General features: G+C 36.6%; 1 long non-coding RNA gene across 3 annotated transcripts in view; it reads left to right on the top strand.

Moving 5' to 3' along the window:
- The window catches only part of LOC109146085, an 85,440-nt gene extending 70,070 nt beyond the window's left edge, over positions 1-15,370 (top strand). For all 3 annotated transcript variants that reach the window (XR_005602219.1, XR_005602220.1, XR_005602218.1), the window contains exons 5-6: positions 200-250; positions 14,087-15,370. This is a non-coding gene — a long non-coding RNA (uncharacterized LOC109146085). The remainder of the gene's footprint in view (positions 1-199; positions 251-14,086) is intronic.
- Positions 15,371-16,126: the final 756 nt, after the last annotated feature.

The raw sequence follows: 16,126 nt of genomic DNA on the forward strand, positions 1-16,126 counted from the left end.
TTTTTAAGCTATGGCTAATCCATTGAAGCCAATCCATCTTTTCAAGGTTGTGTTCAAGACCCTTTTATAATCCAAACAGTACAAAAAAGTGTTGTTTTCCAACTCCACTGTCAACAGCTAAGAAATGAATCAACACACTTTCATAATCTTCTGTGTGTATGAATATGCAATAATAAACTGGTTTTTTCCTCTGGTATAGGAAATGGCATTCAGAAGGAAGTTAAAAAAGGGGGAGAACAAAGGAACACAGGTAGGCCTTTTCCAAGTGATTTTTCTAAAATAAAAAAATCAAAATTAACTAACCTTATGGCAAAGGTTGTCAAGAGTACAATAATCTGAGGTTTTTTCTATCTTGTTGTCTTTACTGAGCCTTAAATTAACTGCAAGGATCCCTATGCTTGTATGATTTATCTCTGACAATGTTGTAGGAGACAGAAAACTTTGAAAGGAGACTTTAAAGTCAAGAGTGCAATAACAAATATTTTGTAGTTTTGTATCTTTTTATAATACAGGTTTAACAAAGGATGTATTTTCTTTACTCTTCAGTCTGGATTTCTCTCTTTCAACATGAGAAAATTAAAGCTGATAGATTGTATGCTGAAGTCCATGCTTCTGTCACTGTTCAGTTTGCAGATGAGAAATGAAAGGGTCTAATTTTTCTTGCTGATGAGATACATGTATTTTGTATGTTTATATACAGTGAGTATAAAAAAGTGTTTTCTCATTTCCTTTGATTTAATTTTGCAGACCTGGTACTGCTCCCCTTCCTACCATGCATAATAACCTTTGTCTCTCTAAATTAGAAGCTCTACAGTCACTTGGGATGAAAATGAAGGTTTCACCTACAAAGTTAGGGTTTTCATCTCTCTGACCCAAACAGTGGCAATGTGGATCACTCATCAGGAGAATCTGGTTTGAAGGAAATATGTGGATCATAAAGTAGGCACCAATTTGCTACTGCATAGGTGCATAAACGTACTATACTTTACATGCCAAATGCTAAAAGGAAAAGCAGCTGTCAGGAGTTCTTTGCTGTGTTCATAAGGTCTCTCTTGCCTTGGTACCTTTATTTAACTAATGCTGCCATGACACTAAATACATATTTGAGGTATAGTCTGCTGAGGGAGGTGCAGGCTGTCACTGCATTAATGATGTCCCAAACTGAGTTCTGTATATCTAGCTTATGCTAATTCCTGTGGCTTCTTAGTGCTTTTTCTTGTTGTTTTATAATAATATAAATCTTTCATATATTCTAACTAATGCTTCAACCTGGATCTTTTACATTGACTTTTCAAAGTATTATGCATTTCAACTTATTTCATGCTAGTTAACGAGCAAGCAGTAATTATTTTTTTCCCACTACTTACTACAAATGTGAGACAAATTCAAATATTGGAGAGAAATTTGGGACCTAAACATCCACCACTGCATATTCCACCAGCATTTTCACCAGTGCATCATGATAGTAAAATGCTAACTTCGTTGTATGTTACTTTGAATGTCCTTCAAAATACATTTACATGCAGGAGAATGCAGCCTTCTTCATCAGTCAGTGTTGCGTACCCCACATATTCTAGCTGGCTTTATTATTCTCAACTATTTAACAGTCATCTCCTTGGTAATCAGTTGTGCATTTCTTCAGGTAATAGTATTGGCTTGTAATTGGTAATTTTACTAGCATTCAAACTTTGTTCTGCAGTTTGTTGCTTAATAGATTGACTTAAGCTGCACTGAACTTAAACCAGGAAAAAACATATATACATAAAAATTAAGATATTTTCTGTTCTAATCTGTCTTTCTATGGGTTTTTAGAGCAGGTTTTTAGCTTGTCTGCTTTTAATTAAATGCCTAAAAAGTAGAGTTTATTTTGGATGATTGATTATAGGAATCATGTGCATGCAACTGAAGTACAATATTTTAAGTCGTGACTTCTTTTCAAGCAATAAAATGATCTTTATATCTTGATATGTCTTATCACTATGAGACTAAGCCAGTTATCTGCATAAGTTCAATGTGTACCTCTTTAAACTGATAGAATATTATCAGGATTTATTAAAAAGCACATCTTCCTATTACAGCTGTACTTAAAAAATGAAACAAATGGATTTAAAGTTCTCTGTAATTATATGATTAGTTAATGGTATTTTTAATACAGTCTGATAAAAAATCTTAAGATGGTGTGGTATTTTAGTACTACACATAGTACTACTATGTGAGTCCTACTGCTAAATACCTTATACAAAATTCTCAAGGAAAGTTTTTTCATATAGTTACTAAACTGAGAGGACCAAATATTAGGAATAAGAATAATACATTATTTTACTCTTAATTATCTGCTATTCCCATGGTACTATCCTTATTTTTTTAATGATGATCCTAATACATACTCCTAAAATGCACGTAAGTGAGCTGTTAGAGGCACTCTTGCTATCTTTTGCCCACTGTATGGTTTTGTTTCATCATTCCTTGCAGATTAAAGTGAGACAATCCATCCTTTTTCTTTTCAGATCATAATTATTTTTCCTCATGACATTTCTTCATAGGACTTGGTTTACACAGGAAAATTTTGGCCTCGCTGCTCTATCTGGACTACTTCTTATTCTACATTCATTCCACCATAGCTGTGCTGGGAAAACTTCTACTTTATATGCACTTATACCAGAAAATTCTGTTGCCAGTTTTTCTGGTACTGCTTGAGAAACAGGTTTCTTTCTTTTGCTTACCTAAACCATACCCCTCAATATACAGATGGCTTTCATCTTGGCTTTGCTAGTAAACCTTTGAAGAGCAGACATGTCTGGGAGGGACGAGGACACAGTTTTGGAAGAGTACTAGCTCAAGGACACCATGCTCTCACTATGTTATGCAATAGCACAAAAATCCAATAAGAAAGGTGGGGTTTTTTGTTCCTTCTCATCAGTGATTCTTTTAGTCCTCTAACCATGATCACTGGTAAGCACCACAGATGTCTGCAGCTTGTTGAAGATTAAGTAATTAGTTATGTAGGGCTTCAAGTATGGGAGCAGTGAGAGTAAAAAGGGCAGTGGAAGAAAAGGGAAGATCTTCACAACCTCAACATTAAAAACACACCACAGATGGAAAAAACAGTTTCTTAAGGATTCTTGGTAAGTAATGTGACAATCTAAGTCGTAAAATTTTTAAAAGCTATTTAAAGGTCAGTGGATTCCAGTAAATTTTACATTAGTGCTTTGAGGTTTTGAAATTAATGCACTTATTGAAACATTTTATTACCCTTTTTTTTCTAGTCAATAGATAAGGTAGAATTTTGTGGTCTACTTCTTCAAGCTGCCATTATGTCAATCAAAAATACCTCTAGCGAACAAATTATTTTGGCAAGTAAATGAAATGCTTTTATGGTTAGTTTAGTGTTTTCCTAAAACCCCAGCATAGTCCAGGAAGCATTCTGCCTTCTCTCTTAACCAGACTTACTGATTGCTGCATGTCAGCCACAGGCAGTCTCTAATATTGTTTTTGCCTTGCCCTTATGATCTTACTAAGATGCATCTTAACCCACATTGGCCTAAAAACAAATGCAAGGGGCAGTGGTTACTTTTAAAATTATTACTGCAACCATTTCCCTGGTGAAACATAAACACATATTTAATAACGTTACATTAATAATTGCATAAAAGGGATGTTAAAAAAATAGTTTCAGGAAAGAGAATAAACCATTAATGAATTACTACATTAGTGAAGTAGTTTGGGCAATAGTTGAGATGTTTGTACTAAGTTGATAAATGCTGTGCAAGTAAATCACTTGCATATATCTTCTTTTCTAGCCATAGTTCAGAGTCCTTTAGATCTCCAAAGGTTGTAGATAATTTTTGCACCCACTCAGTCAATGACTGGCAATGCGGCACAGAGCTGCAGTCATTCATTCTGTCAGTCAGCAGCCCTTGATAATGTGCCTGTCAATATAATTCAGTGCCTGTTCAAGGAAAGTGACACTTTGAATAGTGGACACTTTTCAAAAGCATTCATACAGGGTCAGTTCCATGATAAATAAATATATTTTGTGTTTGGAACAAATAGGCAGTACACAGGAGCTGGAGTCAGAGCAGAAATACACAACCAGTCTGCAGGACACAGTAAACTGCAATGAAGAGTGAATATCATAAATGCATCTTTGGGTTTTTGATGCTGTATTAATGATGGGATAATAGATAATAAAGTCCTCAGGATCCTACTTGGCTTGACTGAGCCCTGATCCGTGACCAGGGGCACTATGCTCTGGTACACTACAAATGAGATATTAGAATAATAGTATCAATAGTTCTTTAAACGCTATTAAAAAGGGTGAATGTTTTCATTGCTGAATGAAAAACACAGGCAGAACTCTTTAATTACCACTAACAGTGTGTTAAAGAAAGTATTTATATGGCATACAGTGTTTAGTTTCTAGTTTCTATTAATATAGGCTGAGAATGTGAGGAAGAAATATGTGATAGTGACAGGATTTTTAATGGTACCTCACCTTAAATGCATTTTAAAATATGTAAATCAATAAAAAAATTATTTGTAATAGCAGACTAAGAGTGCTGGTTAGCCTTACTGCTGAATGAAATGTATGCTACAAGCCCTATTACCATACATCGTGGGAGCTGTAGTTAGGATTAATCTGTCAAAAGGGATGGTTTAGTGTTGATGAATATGACATGTGACCATTAATGATGTTGATTTTATCTCCTGAGATTAGCATGATTTACTTCGGATGGATAATAATGTCATTTGCTTGATGCAGTAGATCTGTTTACGAGCTGATTAAATTGTAAGGCCTTGCTTCATTTCATGCTATTTGGTTTACAGCTTCATTACTGCAATCACAAAAGCTGTGGAAATGTCCCACATCCCATGTCACAATAAATCATTGTTTAAGATTGCAGCTATGTATTTTAGCATTTCAGTTTTGCATGGACCATGCATTCCTTAACAAATATGTGATTGGGAATACATTAACAAGATATTCTGGAACATACTGCTGCAGAAATGTAGAAAATCAGCCTGAATCTTTTAATTGAGATTAAGGAAGCACTTGAGTAATTAGCTGTAACAAATTACCTTATTATTTAGACAGTGAAGTAAACGTTTTTGTTGCAAGGATGATTATCATAAATCTGCAGAAAAGTGACAATCAAACAACCATAAAGGAAACTTGTGAGCAAACTACATTTTCAGCCTATTACCTTTTATATTTAAATAAAATTTATCAGAGACATACTCCAAAAAGAACGTATTTGTTGTTCAGGGATAGTGTATTACAAGCTATACCATCTGTAATTACTACACTGGGAAGAATATATGCATGCAAATCACAAAGGAAAAAAAGAATCTGTTAATTATAATGGCAAATGCTAATGTTGCCATAGTTAAGGCTGTGTCAACGTTTTCATTATAAACTCAGTTATAAAGGAAAGAAGGAGAGAGGGAGGGTGGTAATCAGCCATCAGAGATTGCTGTGTGCTAAAATTTTGTATACAAAAAGGCACACTCACACCATGTAAATCAGATGTATTGGGGAAACCATGCTTACAGTCTCAGTGAGAGGAGAACCAGGGCCAAGCTCTCAGCTTGGGAGCAAGGGTGACTGTTGCAGTAGTTTTTTCACATTTCACATTAAATAATATTGCTGTTTTTATTGTCCAAATTAAAAAAATGTTGCATTTGTCAGTCAAATGGGGCCTTTCAGAGCTTGTGGCTTACCACTAGATGAATTTGATAACTACAGTTGATTAAATCTTGGTTCATGTGCTCAATTTTAATGAAAGTTTTTCTATTTCTTTTGAAGAGCATGCTTAAATAATTAGCTTAAGTTGGGTGTTTTATTGTGATAGAATGGAATTTCTTTTAGTTCTTTTTACTCCCCCTATTATTTTAAATCCCCCCCAAGTTGGTTCTCAGTGGATTTCATGGAAGCATCTCAAGTTCATTTACATGTGAATTGTGCTGGGTTGTAATATGGTCAAATGTGACTGTGAACTTTATAGGAGATTTGTGAACCTTTTTCCCTTAGCAAAACTCCCCTCTCACCTCAAAGGATTTCAGCTGTCAGATGAAGAAGTGGGAACCCCAAGAGGAACTGTACTCATGTATATGTATACATATATACCTATATACAGGCCTAGAGCACCCAAGGATTTCCAAATGTGTTGCAGCAGTGGCCACAGTCAAAATTTCTTACAAATGATTCATGACTCGGCTTTTCTGGTTGGCCAATGCCAGACATTTTGAAAAGCCAGGCTTTTTTTTCTCATTTGCTTGTTTGTTTTTAATGGTTGATGCATGAAGTGTTCTGGAAAGGGGACACTTCAGGAGAGTTCATGCTTTGGATTTGGAAAGAGGGAACAACTCTAATGCTTGCAACTCAGTTCTCTCTTGTTCTGTTTGGGGACAGATTTACTGAGCTGATTTAGTTCTCCAATACATTGTGGCTGCTGGGCATAGATCTTCCACCCCTGACTTTTAGCAGAACATGTTGACATTTGTAAAATTAATGAAAATGTTTCACATGTTGAAGTGTTGATTTTTCCAGCAACATTTCAACTAATCAAATTAAAACAGTGATAAACATTTTCTCCTGTTTTCTAAATAGCTCTAGACCTGAGTTAATTAAAACATATCCTTGAAAATAGAGGGACGCATAACTTTTTTTCACAAAAGAATAATTTAATTGCTGTGACAATAAGAAAAGGCAAAAAGAGGAAACCACGCTTTGAATCTTCATTGCTTCAGGAAAAATTTGGTAATATATTGCATCCCTGCTTAAGTTAGCTGAAATGTTTTTACTGCAGTTTCACAGTTTTGTATTTTATAACTTTGAAATTAAACAAAACAAAGGCTCCCTCTCTTGATGAGCTGCACCTTTTAAAAGCAAATTGGTTCCTAGCCGAATGAAAATGCAAGGGCAGAATTTTTCAGGGTGGACATTCTTTCCCTGCTATTCCCATCGAAACAAAAAGAAAAATGCCCTTGAAAATCCCAACTGCTGGCTTCACTAAAAATATATAGTTTTACCACCGACCTGCCAGGGATGGTTAATTTAGTGTAATTTATGCACAGAAGAAAATCCCTTGCCAGTGCTATGAGGTGGATAGGCCGTCAGCCAGGTTGATAGTAGTTTTGTGGAAAAAGGCACCTTTCACCTGCTTAGCTGAAGTCAGCACCTTGAACTTTAGTAAGCACTGTTTATATTAACATGGGAAAAAGCACTAAGGACATGTAATTTCTTAATTCCCATACAAGCTGTCCTCAGTCTGCCCTTTACCATTCCTTAGACTCTGTGATGTTTGGGGAATCTATTTAAATAAAAATAATGAATCCTGGTTGATGCTTTGAGGTTGTTTTTCTGAAAATGGTGGCAACTGTGGAACGCATATGCGTCTACCTTACTGATAAAGCTGCTACTGTGATATGAGTGAAGAGACTATTTGATCTCTGTGACTGAAGCCTGAATAAACAATTTATACATTCTGAAAGCTGATGGCTGCTGGAAGATGATTCATCAATCTTCTCTGCAGGTACCTTCAAGTATAACAATTATTGAACTTGTACAGGAAAAAAAGTAAAAGATGGGTTTAAAATTATTCAGACAGATGCAATTAAGGAACAGAAGTTGATTGTCTGAGCGGAAGAGAGGAAGACCTGTGCAGTATTTTGCCACTGGAGAATTGGTTTTGCTGCAGGTTTGTTCACTGTTAAAAGAAGAAACTAACCTGAAAATAATAATTTGAAAAATAAAATTTGGTCTACAGTAGAAGGATCCTGGGCAGCTTTAGGCCAAAGAATTCTCCAGACTGGTGTTGAAACTCATACAGGAGAATACATTATTTCTCTGGCTTTGGATCTTATACTTCTACATAGGATATTCTTAAAGCTAAGGCAAGGTCTGCAGATGCACTCACTGCATTTGAATATCTAAATTGTATATTCAAGGTCATCTACATAGCTGGATCTCTTGGGTACCAAGAAAACTGGTGTTTGGGAAGCCATCACTGCTAATGAGGACTTCATTGGATTGCAGAACTTCAGTGAAAACTGAGACCAGTGATGTGCTAGCATTTTTCTGTTAGAACACTAATCCTAATAGGGATAATTTCCCAAATTTGGGCCATTAGGAGAAAACACTGGATTTTCCTTCAGCAAACAATTTATGTTCATGAAAAAACTTGCTGATGTCAGCAGAGTTGTGCAGGCACGTACTGGGTGCACATTTTCTTTGAGAGATTCCTAGGATCTGGCACATCTTAAATCTGTGGCTGTTCTAGAAGGCATCCAAATGGCTGCTGAGAAGGGTCAAAGTCACAAACAAATAAAATCTACAAGGCAGTGTGTATGCACATACTTGCATTATGATGATTGTGAGCCTCAGTGTAATATTTAGTGTCTGCTCAATGGCACTTAGAGCGGTGAGTTCTCAGTAGCTTTAGAAAACCATGTGTTTTCTGAAGAAATACAGATTCCTGAAAGATACCGTTAGTTTTCAGGATGAGCAAAATCTCTGTGATGATGCAGTCTGATTTTCTTTATTACCAGGGCCACAGAATTTCATTAAGGAGCTCCTGCAGTTCGTGCAGCTGTGTTTGATTGAGCTAGCTAAAGAATATGAAGAGAAATTGGGGCAGATAATGTGTTATTTTCTCCCTTCACAGAGTTCAAAAACAGGTTTTGCAAAAAAGAAATTCTGCCTCCTTCAGTTATTGAGACTGCTGTAGTCAAGCCTTTTAATGAACAAATTTTGTAGAATTTAGGGTCTCTGAAGTGCAAAGCCACAACAGAGTGTGGCTCTTAATGTGCCATATGAGCATTATGTTGCTGGCTTTCTCTGTCAAAGCTGGCATGTATCAGAATGCAATAAAAGAAAAACTACTTCATTCAAAATTAAATGGCCACATCCAATTAAAGAAAAGACTGAAGTCTGAAACCGTAAAATCCATTGAAGGTTTCTTTCTGTTTTAGAGGAAATGTACCAATTGCTAATGGAAGTGTTACGCTAAACCATTGGCTACTAGTTAACTATTATGTGTTCTAGCAGGATTTGTGGTTGGAGGGTTTTTTTGTCATTTCCCCTCCTCAGAAGATTTGGGGAAAAGAACTGAAAACTATTGAAAAGATTTCCTTAGTCTTTTATCTTTCGAATCAGTGTCATACTAACAAAAAGATGTTTTGAAGTCTTTAACCATTAATTGACTAACTGGTTTTCTTTAGACATAAAACTTGTCAAGGCCTTGATTGTTGTGAATCCATGGTGATAGATTCTGGCTGACTGCCTAAGTACAAGGTCTCTGAACACTAGGATAACACTTTCTGAAACAGTTGGGGCTTATCCCCCATAATGCCATTTAAACAAACTTAATTGACTAAAACTTTCACTTTTGTGCATTCTGGATAAGGTACTATTTGCAAGAAGAGGCCTTTTAGGAATAGACCCTAAGTGACAAAATCTGACCTCTACCTAGCCTTAGATTTCTCAATTCTTGTTTATTTACACAAAATAAGCCAATATGAACTGCCTTAAAAAATCACTATAAGCAGAAAGCCTATTATATGCCATAATTTTTCTCTAGTGAATAACCTTAGAATGAGTCCAAATTGAGACTCTATGAGCAGCATAAAATTCACACACTTCTGCAGTAAGAGTAATTGTTATCTTCAGATAAGTGGCTATATATGTCAGTCACTAGGCTTGTTCTGTATGAAATGAATAAAAAGTTTCAGACAAAGCTAAGACCTCTCTTTTTTTTTTTTTTTTTTTTTTCCCCAGTTGTTGTTGTTGTAGTGAAACTTTACTAAAGAGATGCCCCTGGGATGATTTTCTTAAATTTTGAGTTCTGGGCATATGCAGAATTATACATCTATCTCTACGGGTTACTGATTTTCATTTTCCACTCTTCTTTCACTGGCAAAGTAACTTGGGTTTGAATGGAAGCAGTATGTCAGATTTAAATAATATACAGGAATGATTAACACTTTTTGCAGGGAACATGACAACTCTGGGATAACTGTTTTATCTCTAGGAAGACTCAAACATTACAAGGTAAAATTCTTAGCATCTCTAAGGCATTTTGAATGGCCCACATGACATGAGTTGGTGACAGTACTCTACTCCGTAGTTGTCAGGGCCCTCACAACTCAAAAACTTCACCTGTGGTCTCCCCCAACCAATGTCCACAGGCTCTGGAGCTTCCTCAGTCCCTGCCTGGGCAAGACCATGATCATGGGTCCCACTGATCCCGAGCCTAAACCATGGGCTGATCGCCTTGGCCTCATTTTATCACCACAAACTTGCTCAGAGGTCACGATCCCAGCTGCACTCACTGGATCTGATCCTGACCTGCAGATAGACTGCCAGCTTGACCCTGGATCGGCCTCATCACCACAAACTTGTCTAATTGTCTGTACTCTTGGTTGACTATCAGCTGCTGTCTATGGTCCTGCCCTGCTTCCTCACTGGGACAGCCAGGATCCTGCCCTGGTGACATTGCCCTTGGTTCCCTATTCTGTCAGAGCAGCTGCCCTTGCTGCTTCCTGACAGTAGTGCAAAAGCTTTTATCTTATCAAAACAATATTGCAGGTCAGAACCAGATGCCAATCTTTACCCAATCACCTTGTGTGCCCCACAAGGTGATTTCCCAGTGTTGGTGATTTTTTTGGGGGGATGTGGGAAGGGGGGAGTATCACTAAGAAGCCCATCCAATGAAGAGAGCTCCTGTTAACAGTGCACTTGCTTCATGAGCAGAGGACTTCTGTCTCAATTATTTTCCTAGAATAGCCACAGAGCTTGAACATAAACATCACCTTTTCTTTTAATGTATCTTTGAAAAAATACTCCAAGAAAAGAGAATTTTAGCCTGAGCAGTTCTGTTCTGAGTTAAAAATTGCATGGCTGAGTTGGGACTTGGCCTTAACAGGCTCATTTCACTACATAGTCTAGGTGCAACCTGGAATAGAGTGGAATAGGCATTTTCTTCTCTTGAACTCATACAGGTACTGCAAACCCAAGTCAAGCAGACATTATACAATCAATGTGCCAGTTGTTCCTCCTAAGAGAATGCAACTATTATTAGAGTTTATGGTTAGTACGAAAATCTTTCAGATGTAAGGGATTTTAATATATTTATTTCTCAACTGACCTTGGTTTTGCTAACCAAAACAAAAAAACCACCTACCCTCAAGTGTCAATTTTATTTAAAGAGAATTTTTAATTGAAAAATGATGTTCCAGTTTTCAATCCATGTAACATGTGTTCAGAAGTAAATTTTATCTTTAAAAGTTTTGTGTATATTTATATTGATGTACAAAATCACATCTTTGCTATGCAGAATTTTGTTTTCTTGACTTCTGCATTTAACTAGGCACTTTGCTGTTAGAAGGCAAACACTAGTGATGTGGCAGTGGTTTGTGAAGCAGCTATAAATGTGGTATATCCACAAACAGAACATGTTTTTAAGATATCTGAAATAGTAATTCTGAGACTGTGCCAGCTTTGTTAAGTCCATTATCTCAATCAATAGCACTTGTATATGTAATATCTAAAAGGTATTATTTAATTATTATGCAGGTTTTATTTGACTGCAAAGGCACTGAGCACCTTTCAACATGAAGGTGTAGTGTCCTTAGGCCAACTCTTTAATTTATCAGGACGAGACTCTCTGAGTAAGTGTGTCTTATCACTGTTTTACAGAATCAAGTCTACTGAGAGCATGCAGCACAAAGCTTAACTACACAGTTGAAGAACAGTAAAAGAAAGTGTTTTTGAGGGAAAAGTGTTGCTGCCAATAACTCTAGGATGCTGAAATGTACAGTGATTTGTATTTTGATGTGCTGCATCCATGCAGCTGGAAATTGGATGGAGAGTCAAAATTATGACTAAGAAAATGTTCAGTACTGGCAAGGAGAAAGCATCTGCCACCACTGAAAAAAGGATGTGTAATCCTTGCAGGGCTGTGTACCCCATCTCCACAATGAGTGGTAACCTGTATGAAGGAATAATAAGGGAATGTATTGTGCTCTTGTAGCATACTGTTCATTTACTGGGGTTTTTTCCCTAATGTTATAAAATAGTTTGGACATTATGTGAGTTTTCTGGTATAAGTTCGTGACCCTTCCTTTTTCCCCATGAACTTTCACCTTGACGTATTTTAGAATTAAACCAATCTATTAATAATAATGACATATTGAAATACCAAATACTGTAATGAAAAACATTACAAGAATCTCTTCTGCCAGTAGTAAATGACAAAGTTGAAAAGGTATGTGTTAAAGGAACATTAATAACCAGCAACACAGTTTCACTAGTAGAGGTGGTGGAGAGTTGAGTGGTTGCATGGGAATTAGTGAGAAGCAGGAATAGATGTCTGCTGCACAAGTTCATGGACTTGTTCCTCATCTGTCAGTCACTGCACGGCTGTGAGTGTGAAGCACTGCCCACAGGTACCCAGAGATGTTAGAGCAGGGCTCAGCCTCTTGAGTTAGTGGGGCAGTAGGGTAATCCTCCTGCTGCCATCAATTCTGCTCAGTCATCTCTGGCTTAGCATCAGAGAACAAAAGGGCTGTAATTTCATCCCTGTTTCCTCACTTCTCTCTTTCTCTTTTACAGTTATCAGTCTTTTGCTGAATGAGAGGTGCTGGTTCAATCTGCATTACAAGTCTTAAGGCACTTCTTGCCATAGGTCATCCAAGAAAAATGTCCCTGTTGTTTCCCCATGTGCTCTACAGTAATTTGGGTGTTTGTCTCAGACCTACCTAAGGTACAAAGCCCCAACAAAGCAAGGAAAGAACAAGGGGTTTTTTTATCCTTGGAAAGACAGAAAAAGTCTTTCTACTACTAAGCAGCTTGCAAGGCCAAAAGTTGATACTTTTACATAATTAATATTTCTTTATGTCATCTCTGATCATTCACTTGTCCAAAAGCTGTTTCAGGCCAGTTTACTAACTCACAGACAGACTAGTAATTATTGTAGATTTAAGACACCTAAACCCAAAATACTGTCAGATGTGACTATTGCACAAGAGGATCAGACTAAAAGCCTGACACATTACTACTCTTTCAGATTAGCAAAGCCTTGGATGCAGGCTTCCCTCCATCATTCCTAAAATAATGCTAATCCCTATACCTAAGGTTTTGCAATTCTGTAGCTGGACAGCACCTATACTAAAAGGATTTTCCATTGCTGATGTCTGCTTAGCAAATTAGTTATAGGAGGGGACTCCACAGAACAAGCCATGCTTGACCTGCACAGAATCTTCAGATGTCTTGACTTTTTCCTCTTTAAAAAATTTTTAAGCTTTAAAAATTAGTAGTGGAGAAATATTAAAATTGTGTTTATATTTTACTAATGACATTATCTACATTTTTCTCTTCTGAAAAGGGAAAGACCAGTGATCCAAGACACTAAGGAACTTCTTAATTTAAGATTTAATTTAACCCACTGTGACACAGCATAGATTATGCCATAAAGATAGCACTACTGAAACTACATTTAGCAGTATAGCAGCAAGACAAAATTATACATTGGAAGTATATGAAGTGTATACACAGTTGTACTATAATTACAGCTTTGTTTTTTTTTTTTTTTTAAGGTAATCAATTCAAGTATAGCTAGAAATAATAAGCTGATTTTTAAAACATCGATTTGCAGCTGTCTGGGCCCACTTTAACTTGGTGGGCTAGGGGTTATGATATAAGAAGAGTGGTGCTGAGGAAGTAGAATGTCTTCTTCCCTCATGAAGGTATTTCATATTGTGATACACCATGAACAATGATTCTGTGAGTCACATTCCAGAAAACCCTCTAATCTATAGATCAATTGGTCTAGATTCCCTAGTTCTGCCTTGGACCATTCCTTTTACATCCTAAAATTCACAGTGCTGTTAAAGACTTTTCACTGCAACTTCCATGCTGACTGAGAGGTGAGGAAGAAGGTAGGACATTCACAGTCCTTTCAACAGAGATATGAAATATATACATTTTAGAACTGCTTTGGTCTCTTTATCATGCAGGATTTGATACTGAAATTTTTAGTTCTTTCAAGCTAAAGACTAGTAATTTATTTTATCATATCTTTTGCAGTTTCTTGTACAAACTTTTGCAGACCACAGTTGTGGATGTCCCTCCTGAAATGGCACTTTCTGCTCTATTCGTGCCAGAAGGCAATTGGAACTTGTGTGATTCTCCATCCTCCTAGCACTTCATAGAGACATCTGACCAGAGACTGCTGACGCACAGGCAGCTGGAATATGTGCTGTGGGAATGAGTAAACAGAAGGGCCAGAAATCCTCACTCTAGTGAACTGTGGAACTGATACTGGAAGACTGTCAAGTCAGAATATCCTTAGAATGATAGGACATGAGTTCAAGCCACACATAAATCCAGATTTCAGAGAGTTGACCTCAGGTAAGACTCCGGATTACATGAAATTTGTAAGAAAAGTACAGGAAATCTACAGTGATCTCATGTATTTAAAACCTGTTCTCAGACAGAGTAAGACAAATTAGTTTCAACAGAAAAAAAAAATCCTGGACAGGATTACCAGAATTTTGAATGAAGAAAATTTCAAAAATCCAAGTTTAAGAAATTACTTTACTTGAAAACTCTTTCATGTTGAGGCAGGATCTGAATCTAATTTTCACAGCCCTACAAAATTATTCTACATATAGAAGCTTATCACATACATAATTACCTTATTCTAGTTTGTATTCTAGAACAAACATGTCTGCATGAGACAGTTATTCAGTAAGAATGCTGCTTTTATTCTTGAATAATTCCATGTGCAGTCAAGCCCTCAGTCAAACCATCACAACTCTGTATGTAGATGAATTGTCAGTCTGTCTCTGCTTGCACTTACAGAAAATGTGTATCTCTGTTACTAAATGCAGCTGAGAGATCTGAAAACGTCACATTTGTGGAGTAGGCATAGCTCTTACAAGCTCCCACCCTTATTGGCCTACTATTTCTGTGTCCTTTGGAGGTGTTACGAACTGCATATCCTTCACATTTTGTGTTCAATGTCATTAGCAAACTAATAAATGCTCTGGAGAGAAGGAAAAGTTTTTTCTTCCCTTGTTTGCCAAAAAGCAAGAGGATTTTTGCCAAAAGGAAGAGTTTTTGAGTGTGACAATGCTCCATCAACTTCATATATATGAGCCCAGGAGAAGAAAACTGAGTTGCTTTCCTTTGAGAAGGGGAAGGAAATAAATATTTGTCCTAGTTCACTAAAAAGCTCTTACATATTAGACCTTTTAACCATAAAGACTTTATTTTCTTCATGCTTGTTTTTGTCACCTATGTTTGCCTAATTTTGTCATGAGTACTGTCTCAAAGCCTTAATAAAACATTAATGTCCAAGCCCCAGAACTTCCACTGTTACTTTTCTATCATTTATCTCTGTTACTGATTTTAGCTCTGATTTTAGCTCTGGTTACTTCTAAGAAAAGTAAAATGGCAATCTATACATTTCAAGGAAAGGATGAGATTAATGAATGTATACAACTAGGACCTGCTGCTCATGATGTCAAATATTAAGAGTTGGAACTCTTAATATGTACTTAAAATAGTTTGTTTTCTACTTTGTGTAGTTCTTGTAGCTCCACTTTAATGTTCTTCCCTAATACAGGTTTTAACAATTCAAGTATGGACTGAATGGCCTTATTAGAACCTTTTTAATGAGTAAGTAAGTGTAGCTTTTAATTCAGTAGCACCTAAAAGATGTCACTATATGGCTACTTTCTAGCCCATATGAAATTACGTGGTGCTGGCTGTTCAGGCATGTTTAATGTGAACTCGTCCCAGCTGTATTCTCAGCAGAGAGTAACTCCTGAAAAGCCCATGAAGATGGATCGGGGTTTTTTTCAGCAAACTGGAAGGAAGAGATCAGTTCTGCTATCACTTTTACAGTTTACATGCTATGGGCAGGAGTCTGGATCCTTGTTTAATGTCTTAGCAGACTGTAGGTATCAGGCATTACACAAACATTCAGTGATAACATTTTTCAGAATAAAAGCCCAAGACCAGTTGGTTTTCTTACTGAGGAGATCATTCTAGATTTCCAAAACAGGACTAGTGAATAGAGTTCTTCCTTTTTGAGATATGATTTTGTTCTTTAAATATCGT

The sequence above is a fragment of the Corvus cornix genome, chromosome 6 (assembly GCF_000738735.6).
Source record: "Corvus cornix cornix isolate S_Up_H32 chromosome 6, ASM73873v5, whole genome shotgun sequence".
NCBI classification, from domain to species: domain Eukaryota; kingdom Metazoa; phylum Chordata; class Aves; order Passeriformes; family Corvidae; genus Corvus; species Corvus cornix.